The sequence below is a fragment of the Gymnoscopelus braueri genome (genome assembly GCF_963280865.1).
Source record: "Gymnoscopelus braueri genome assembly, chromosome: 16".
Classification (NCBI taxonomy): Eukaryota; Metazoa; Chordata; class Actinopteri; order Myctophiformes; family Myctophidae; genus Gymnoscopelus; species Gymnoscopelus braueri.
In genome coordinates this window covers 16,200,186-16,211,078 of record NC_137616.1, presented here as the reverse complement: position 1 = coordinate 16,211,078, position 10,893 = coordinate 16,200,186, and positions in this window count along the sequence as shown.

The window sequence follows — 10,893 nt, the reverse complement described above, 5'->3', positions numbered from 1 at the left end:
AAAAAAGCAGCTGAACCAGTGCCATCTACTGTCCTGTTCTGAGTATCTGGTTTCCTCATTTAACATGATCTTTAATCTCATGCAACCCTAAACTGATATCTCAAAACATTTGTTGGTGAGTGGGTGTATGTGCTTGCGTGCGTGCGTGTGTGTACGTACGTGCACATTTACCCGCACATGGGCACATGCCATGCGTGCATGCATGCTTGTGTGAGTGTGTGTTGCCTGTGTGAAGTGTAAACTCTAGAACGGAGACACAGTAGTGCTGCCAATGTCTGGTCTCTCTGATGCCAGTCAAAAGGTGCACACCCCCCCCCCTCCCGGAACCCTGCTGACGTTTTCAGTTTGATGCTTCTTTTGCTTTTCATCGCATTCCTTCTCTTCACCCAGACATTGGCAAATTATCAACCGTTTCACAAGACAAGGTAACATTGTACCATTATGCTAAAAACCGCAAAGACCTATAATGGATAGGATGGAACAACTGACCGCCTTGCTCTTTCTGCAACGAAATTATAATCAATAGCCTTAAAATTGTAATTTAAGATGAAACCCTAGGCTAAACATACAGCATATTACTAGACTAATCAACAAGCTTCGTAAGTCAAAGGGATAATTTTAACCCATTCAATCCGGGAAAGCATCATTATATTTGAGCTATTTATACTGTATATGAGTGTGTGTCACGATTTTTCAAAAATAGCACATATACAAGCTCATAGCACGTCACTTCGTGCCACGCTAGTAGCTTGTAGTTCTAAAAATGTTGACAAATCTTGAAAATGTGCAAATCTTTGAATATATATATTTTTAAAGCAAACATTAACTAAAATCTTTGATTCTAGGGGACCCTGGAACAAAATATTTTGAGATGGGGGGTCCGCAGCCAAATACAATACGATTTTTGGGGTCCTTGACATGAAAGGGTTTTGAACAGCACCAACATAAGTTTTTCAGAAAACTGATTTAGAAGACATTCGTAGAATCGGCCTCAGATCTTAATAGGTTCTATTCGTTTTCAGAAAATGTTGATAGGATTTGTTACAGGATTTGTTTTCGTTTTTTAATGTATTTATATTTATATATTTTTGCTTTGATAATGCATCCAGATGCAAAGTCCTCCGTTGACAGTCACAGCACTGGCCACAGGTCAGACTGTTGACAAAACAACGTCATCCTCCTTTGGATTGTGTTGTCATTATTGGGCTTCTTTGAAGAAAGGAGGGGAGTTGCCTGGCTATGCACTGTACTGTAGTACTATATGTGTATACTTCCCTGTCAATTACGGAGGATATCCATCCAGAGAGCTTGTTCTGCACCTACAACAGCATGATTTCATACATTTGCCAAGTCCTCTGTCTGGATGGAGTAGCTCCTAGTGTTTGAAATGCTGTCCTATAGCCTCTGTGCTCTGTCTTCAAATAATGGCCATATCCCCCAATGCTGTGTGATTTACTAGGGATGTTGTTTTTGTGCACAAAAACCAAGCCCATCACAGAACGCTACAAATGTATAATACAATTTGGAAACAGTATTGTGGTGTGCACCTGTCGCTTTTTACTTATTGGACATTTTTATTGTAACTGCACTGCGCTGTGCTGTACTGACAGTGTAACTCATAGCACAGAGAAAACTAGAAAAAGTCCTCCTCGGAGCACAGGTCTCCGCCAGGTCAGGTAGGTTGTTGTGGGCCAGCAATGTTCGGAATTCGCCAATCAGGATGGAATAGGAAAAATCGGACGGAACCATCTTGATCACTTGACTACAGAGATAATATGTACCGATTTGCATGATGTTTGGACAAAATATGTTGGAGTAATATAAAAAAGAAAAGTGTTGCAAAAATCTGCCTCCTGGTGGCGCTATAATAGGGAAATGTTAAAAGGGTGGCATTTGTTCCTCAACGAAGTGCGAATGTGTGTGCAAAGTTTCACCGCAATCAGACGCTGGGTTCATGATTTGCGGCATTTTGTTCAAAACGGGCCACTCCTGCAAAGTTTAGATGTCAATCTTAGCCAATCAGGATGGAATATGAGAAATCAAAGAGATCCGTCTTGATCACATGACTATAGAGATCATGTGTACCGATTCGCGTGAAATTTTGATAAAATCTGAAGGCTTAACACATTGACTGCCAGAGTTTTTTCAAAAAGTCTGTAGCCTCTGCCAGGGTTTTGACCGATTTTGGTACCTTTTCGCATAGCCACAGAATATTTTTCTCCAGTATGATTGATCCCAGATAATTTCTAATCACAGATGAGATTCAGGTGTGGTTTCACAAATGTCAACGAGGTCAATTTGACCTTGTTGTCATGTGTTGTTTGATGTTTGAAAATAGCTCAAAACCAGTAGTTTCAAACCAAAAAACATTGTGAATTGTTTGTCCGTTTCAATTTTAACATTGAAGTGGATGGAGCAGCAAATCTTTGGGAATTGTTATCTCCTTATTCGTTTGGAATATCGAAAAGGTGTCAATCTTAAATAATTAGAGAATCTTTTTAGAATTTTTTTTTTTTTTTTTTTTCAAAGACGTTTTTAAACGTCTTTGGCAGGCAATAGCTGAAGGCCCAAAGACGTTTATAAACGTCTTTGGCAGTTAAGCAGTTTTAATATCAAAAAATGTATTTTTACTTTAGACAGCCTCCTGGTGGCGCTATAAAAGGCAAATGTGAAAAATGCAGGGCAAAGGTTTTTCCTTGGCCTCTAGAGAGTGTGCAAACAAAGTTTTACACAGATCGGTGCAGTTATTGGTAAAAACACAAATCGGCCTGTTATAGCGCCACCATGAGGCAGATTTGAAAAATGTTAAGTGGCATTTCTTCCTCTGCCTAATGGGAATGTGCGTGTGAAATTTCATGGAAATTGCAAGCTGCGTTCATGATTTGAGGCATTTTGTTCAAAACGGACCAACCCTGCAAACTTTGGAGGCCAACCTTAACCAATGAGGATGGAATCTGGGAAATCGTTGATCACATGACTATAGAGATACTGTGTACCGATTTGTATGACGTTTGGACCAAATCTGTAGGAGTACAGTAAATAAATGTGTTTTGCAAAAAGCAGCCTCCTGGTGGCGCTATAACAGGCCCATGTGAAAATTTTGGGGCAGAGGTTCTGAATTGGCATCCAGGGAGTGTGTGTGCACAGTTTCGCTGTGATCAAGCCAACGGTGCCAGAGATTAGCTGCGGACAGACGGACACACACACGGACGGACGGACGGACGGACGGACGGACGGACGGACGGACGGACGGACGGACGGATGGACGGACAGGGTGAAAAACATACTCTCTCGCCATGCCTTTCGGCCTGGCGGAGACAAAAAGGTATAGAAATATTTGTTTTACTGCAGGATAAAAGGATAAAAGTAAGACACTCATACATGGTAGATAGTAGCACATTATGAACTTGACAGTGCTTAGTGGTGCCAGTTCTTGTGGAGATGACAGCATTATTGTCAGTATTCATGTATACTAGACCACCCGACTAGCATTTGCATGTGATGTGATTTGGGTGTCATTCATCCTTGGCCTTATGATATGTTCTGACAATCTGAATATTATAGAGTCAGCTCTTCATGCTGGCCTGGTGTTAATTGTTATGAGTTCAGCTTGTAACAAAGACACAAGCTCGTGTGTAAGGTTGTGTGTGTAAGGTTGGTCTGGTCTCTCCATACTCATAATACTTGACCACCAACCTTTAATGTATTTCTCCCATGAGCTCAAGTAATAAACTTCTTAGAAATGTCCCTGACTCTGTTTGTCTCAACATCCTGATTAAACTAAGATTTCAGTCAGGAACATTCACGTCAAAGTAGATTTAACCATTTATTGCAACAAATGGAATACAGTTAAGCTTGGCGTTATAAAGGCTCCGCTCTTGGAGATATTTCCTGAATTTTGTCCAAGCAGCATGCTAAGCAAAATCAGGGAATGTTAAGCAAATGTCCTGCATGAACTAACGCTATGCTTCATTTCTCTACACTTGCCCTGTCCCACAGAGGGAACGCTTCGCCCACGTCTGAGGAGCCCCCCCCAGCAGTACTATAAATCATTGTTCTCAAAGTGAAAACAAAGAAAATAGCAAGTTGTGAGCTTATGGAGCGGCTATTTTGGAAACATTTTGCCTTTGATATTCACAAAATAGGGACACCAGGTTGAAAGTGGTTAATTAAACTGCTATTAAAGTATTCCATCAATCAATCAATCAATCAAACCTTGGGAAGAATCACAAAAGACCCTCTAGGGTGGACAATTTTGACAATACAAATACTACAAAACGTCCATGGTGGTTAAGTGACAGTAATTGTAGCTACATGTGTCACTGATGATGGCTGTACATCTAACCACTCGTTATAAAACACTGGATAAAAAGTAATCCATAATTCTAACTTTGTAATTTCAGTGTGTGTGTGTGTGTGTGTGTGTGTGTGTGTGTGTGTGTGTGTGTGTGTGTGTGTGTGTGTGTGTGTGTGTGTGTGTGTGTGTGTGTGTGTATTTGTTTCTTATTATCTAGAAGCTCACAAGACCTTGTGAGCTTGTAGATTGGCTTTTTTTCACAGAATGTTCGCCCCAGAATTAGGGACGCAGGGATTCATGTGGTTAATACGCATTATAAAAAAAAAGACCCATAACAAAGTGATCGGCTAGTATCATATCTTTGCATGACATGTGTTTCACATGCAGTTGTTATTATATTACAAAATCAAAAGGAAACAACTGCTTAGAGAGTATGTTTTGCCCCCCGTCCGTCCGTCCGTCCGTGTGTGTGTGTGTGTGTCCGTCCTTGTCTGCGACCAGCTAATCTCCGCCACCGTTGGCCCGGTCGCTGTGAAACTGCACACACACACACACACTCCCTGGATGTCCCAGCAGAACCTCTGCCCCACATTTTTCAGATCAGGCTGTCATAGCCACCATGAGGCCGACTTTTGAAAAACACATTATTGGATATTACTCCTACAGATTTTCTCCAAAAAACACGCAAATCGGTACACAGTATCTCTATAGTCATGTGATCAACACGGATCTGTCTGATTTAGCAGATTCCATCCTGAATGGCTAAGATTGGCTCCCAAAATGTGCAGGATTGCTTCATTTTTAACACGATGCCTAAAATCATTGTAGGAGCCGTATGTGACTTTTTGCCTAGTCTAGTGTTTTATTATTATTGACATTGTTATTGCACATTTGATTGACAGATTGGGCACTGCACTGTTAGTGGTGGTGGGCGTGATCACAGGAGCTGGGGCGCTGCCACGCTAATAATGAAACATGGCGTTCACCTGGGCATAGTGTATGGGAATCTGGATAGAGAGGGGGTGAGCGTGTGGAGCCGATAATTTCTGTTGACCGCAACAAAGTAAAGTATCATATCGCACAGTAACATCCACGTTTAGGTATAATAGTATCATGCTGGGAACTGTTGTACTTAACGTGTCTTGTGGAGAATAAATGGTCAAAAACGCAAGGATTGGAGTGGATCTGAATTCTTGTGCATGCGCGTCAAATAAGTGTCTCTCTCCCATGTTTAGCTCCTCGCGGCCCTTTAAACAGCCGCAATATTAGTCAACAGAAAGTATTCCAAAGAAGTGCGGATCCGTGGAAAAAGGACATTAAATCGTGGATTCCTAGGATCGCATTGGGACGCTTTGGACCGTGAATGAACTTTGTTTGTAACGCGAGCCACGTTCTCCGCTGTATTGGACAGAAGAGGAACGCCACGTTCATTCACAAAAGGACCCGATCTCCGCTGTATTGGACAGGAGGATCGCCACTTTCATTCATAAAAACGGTCACGATCTCCGCTGTTTGGAGGCACGGAGGACGCCACGTTCATTCATAAAAACAGCCTGTCGGCTAAAACGGCAACAGCGCAACAGAAGCGGTAGGCCTATGATTGTAGTAACTTGACTTTGACTTTGACTGTAAGCTGCTGTGTTGATACCCAGTTTACTTTGTTTTGAACAAGTTACTGCCGCTTGTCCATTGGGGACGTGTTGTTTGCGTGTGTGTTGTTTTAGCTGCCTTGGGTGTTGTTTTATTGATGAAGTGGATTGGTTGTTGATACACGGACAGTGAAGTTGTTTGTTTTATTGTTCTGTGTGGAGTTGACGTTTTATTGACAAACGCACTGCGATATTTATTTCTTTATTTATTTATTGCTTGCTCCGTGTGGATTGGCGTTTCATTGTGCGCCGCTGTGTGCTGTTGGAAAATGGAAACAGACATTTCAAAGTCAATTTCTATTGGTTCAAATATGGATGTGCAAGTTGAGCAACCAAAAAGGGAAACCAAACTCACTGTAAAGGCGTTGGCAAACAAAATTGAAACCATACAAAAGGAACGGAAAATAATGGTTCACAAAATGAAACATGTGACAAATACAGTGAAAGATCTCATGCAAGGGGATGAAAATGCCACACAAGTGCGATCTCAACTTGAGACTTTAATGAAAATGGTTCATGAAATCACACTGTTACACCAAACCCTGATTCCTTTTCTTCCTGAGGAGGAACATGAAAAACAAAATGAATGGTTTAAAAATGTGCTCAAATGCAACAATGGCTTTATTGAGGATGCAAAACGATGGCTTTCTGAAACTGGGTTAAAAATGTCCAATCCTGCCACTGTACATGATGTGTCCACAAATGTGATTTCTGAACAGCACGAAAGTCAGACTCATGTGTCATTGCACTCTGGACAAAATGTTGGAACCTGTGCACAGGATGAAATCAGTCCAGATGACAGTATATCTAATGTTGGAAGCAGGGGGTCTGGCAGGCCAAGTGCTGAGTCCAATGTCTCAAAAACTTCATCAGCACGCATTAGAGCTGAGGAGGCTGACATAGCAGCTCTGATTGCAAGACAGCAGTTTTTAAAGGAGAAACATGCATTGGAGGAGCAAGAGCAAGTGATTAAAAAGAAAAAGGAGCAACTTGAACTTGAAGTGGAGATAGCAGCATCCAGGGCTAAAGTGAATGCTCTGAGAAGCTCTGTAGGATCTCGTGCAAGTAAGACATCCAATGGCATGAATTCCTATGTGGAAAGAGGACAAAGGAAACCTCAAACACTCAGTGCTGATGCAAAAATGTTTGTGCCTGATACAAACCAGCCTGCAGGTGGACAGCCCAACCCATATAGCTTGGGCGCAAGATCTAAACTGGGAAATGGAGCTCAGCAGCAAATCAACCAACCAACAATACAGAGCAAGCACCCAGCAATACAAATCAATCACCCACCAATACAAAGCATTCAACCAGCCACTTCAAGGAGCCAGCCCACAACTAGCAGCAATGAACAGAGTCAAATAATAACAGTATTGGAACAACAAAATCAAATAACAGCTTTGCTTGTTCAACAGCAGTCACTTTCATTCCTGCCTAAAAAAGACATTGAGGTTTTTGATGGTGACTGTTTGGAATATCATACTTTCATAAGGGCGTTTGAGCACAGCATTGAAGAGAGAACGGACAACCCTAAAGACTGCCTATATTTTCTCGAACAGTACACCAGGGGGCAGCCTAGGGATCTTGTCAGAAGCTGTCAGCACATGGCTCACGATAGAGGATATGCCAAGGCTAAAGCTTTGCTATTGGAGCATTTTGGAAATGCACAGAAAATCACCTCCGCCTACATGGAAAAGGCGCTTTCATGGCCAACAATAAAATCCGAAGATGTAAAAGCTCTGCAGGCATACAGTCTTTTCCTAAGAGGATGTTGCAACGCCATGGAGGAGGTCGATTACCTGTATGAGTTGAATACACCTACCAACATGCTAGCCATCATAAGGAAATTGCCCTACAGACAGAGGGACAAATGGAGAACTAAGGCCTGTGATTTACAGGAAAGAAGAGGCCAAAGAGCTACATTCACCGACATGGTTATCTTCATCGAAAGAGAAGTGAAGATCGTAAGTGATCCACTTTTTGGAGACATACAGGATGCTCCATCAGCCACAGTAAGAAAGGAGCCATGGAAATCCAAAATCCAACCTCGTCCAAGGGCAAAGGGGAGTAGTTTTGCCACCACCATTGCAACAATGGAAAAGAAATTTGAATCTGGAACAAAGGTGAAGGAGAGAAGCCATACGCTCTGCCTGTTTTGTGGAGGTAGACACGCTTTGGATCTGTGCTTTCAATTGGAAAAGAAAATGCACAGTGAGAAAATTGGTTTCTTAAAAGAACATGGTGTGTGTTTTGGATGCATGTGTATTGGACACATGAGCAGAGACTGCAGTAAGCGCCTGTCATGCAAGGTATGCAGTCGGAAGCACCCTAGCATCCTTCATTTGTACTCAAAAGAGAGAGAACCAAAGTCAACACAAGCTACAGGAGAATCTGAGACCACAGTGGGCAGTGCTCTGATTTCCGTTCAATCGAGTGGTCTTACAGGGGCCGGTGAGCAGGACTGCACACTGGCCATTGTACCTGTTCAAGTTAAGTCTAAGAAGGGACAAGAGACATTGATTACATACGCCTTCCTGGATCCTGGGAGCTCAGCAACATTTTGCACGGAACGACTGATGAGCAAGCTGAATCTCAGGGGAAGAAGAACAAACATTCTCCTTAGGACAATGGGCCAGGAGAAAATCATTGGAAGCCACGTTGTGACAGGTTTGGAAGTGTCTGGATTGGACAGCGAGTGTTCATGTGACCTACCTAACATCTACTCACAGGAAACTATGCCAGTTCATCAAGGCAACATTCCAAGACAGGAAGACCTAAAACGATGGCCTCACCTGAAACACGTGAAAATCACTGAAATTGACTCGGGTATTGACCTGCTGATTGGAACCAACGTGCCCAAGGCACTGGAACCATGGCATGTTGTGCGAAGTGCAGATGGTGGCCCGTACGCAGTCAAAACTATGCTGGGCTGGACAGTAAATGGACCTCTCAGAGGAGACACAAGGAATGACACTGCTTGTGGACAACCTGATGTCACAGTTAATAGGATCTCTGTTGCAAGCCTTGATGATCTATGGAAGCAGCAGTTGAAAATCGATTTCCCCGAATCCAGTCAAGATGATGAGCAGATGGGGTTGTCAAGAGAAGATGGTCAGTTCATGGAGTATGTCACAAAGTCTGCCCAGTTGATTGATGGCCATTACACTATGGGCTTGCCTTTGAGGAAAAGAGATGTGAACATGCCAAACAACAGGAGAGTAGCAGAACAGCGTACTCTGAGCCTCAAAAGGAGGTTTCAAAAAAATGTTTCATGCAGACTACACTGCTTTCATGACTGACATAATCTCCAAAGGCTATGCAGAGAAGGTGCCTGCTGAGGATCTGGAACGCAGTGATGGTAGGGTATGGTATATACCACACCACGGTGTATACCACCCGAAGAAGAAAAAGATCAGGGTCGTATTCGACTGTGCAGCTACATTTCAGGGAACGTCGTTGAATGCGCAGCTTCTACAGGGCCCAGACCTTACCGGCACACTCATCGGAGTGATGACCAGATTTAGGAAGGAGCCTGTTGTACTCATGGCAGACATTGAGGCCATGTACCATCAGGTCAAAGTAACATCTGAGGATACAGATCTGCTGAGGTTTCTCTGGTGGCCGGATGGGGACCATGAGAAGAACCTGGTAGAGCACAGAATGGTTGCACATCTGTTCGGCGCCACATCCTCGCCAAGTTGTGCATGTTTTGCCCTGAGAAAATGTGCAGAGGACAGTACAGACCAGTTTGCAACCAGAGTTACTGAAACTGTCCTTAACAATTTCTACGTGGATGATTGCTTGGTGTCAGTAACGTCTGAAGAAGAGGCAATCACACTGTACCAAGATCTACGTGCACTTTGTGCTAAAGGGGGTTTCAAACTCACAAAGTGGATAAGCAACCGACGTAGTGTGCTGGCTGCCATACCATCAAAGGAGAGAGCGAAAGAGGTCAAGGATCTGGACTTGGATAATGACACACTGCCTGTTGAAAGAGCATTGGGTGTGCAGTGGTGTGTTCAAACTGATGCATTTATGTTCAAGCTCATGCTCAGTGACAAACCATTGACCAGAAGAGGGATCCTCTCCACAGTCAGTTCGATCTATGACCCCTTAGGATTCTTGGCACCTGTGGTGCTATCAGCCAAAATCATCCTTCAAGATCTGTGCAGAAAGGAACTTGGTTGGGATGATGCCATACCAGCCACAACTGCAGAAGACTGGACAAGTTGGCTGAAGGAGCTCTGTCAGCTTGAAGTTTTTAAGGTTCCCAGATGCCTGAAACCAGAGGATTTTGGAGAAGTAACTTCTGCACGTTTGCACCACTTCGCAGATGCAAGTGAAAGTGGGTATGGAACAGTGACCTACCTGTTATTGCACAACATCCACAGAGAAGTGCATTGTGCCTTCATAATGGGAAAAGCTCGAGTTGCCCCATTGAAAGCTATTACCATCCCTCGTATGGAGCTGACGGCTGCCATGGTGGCAGGTCGAATGGACAAGTTGTGGAGGAAGGAGCTGAAAATGCAACTTGAAGACTCAATCTTTTGGACCGATAGTACTTCAGTACTGAAGTATATCAGGAATGAGACCTCAAGGTTTCAGACCTTCGTAGCCAACAGGGTCTCAAAGATACTCAGTGTGTCAAATCCATTTCAGTGGAGGTATGTTAACACCGCAAGCAACCCTGCTGACATGGCTTCCAGGGGAGTCAAGGTGGAAACGCTCCTGAAGGATGACACGTGGATTTCTGGACCTCGGTTCTTGACTGGGTCTGAAGAGGAATGGCCTGTGAACCCAGATGACTCTTTAAAGATCTCCCCAGATGACCCTGAGGTAAAAATGAGTCTCTTGGTGAACGCAATACAGGCTGAAGAGGAAATTGATGCAGTATCCCGCTTGATCAATCACTTCTCTTCTTGGAAACATCTGAAGAAGGTTGTCGGG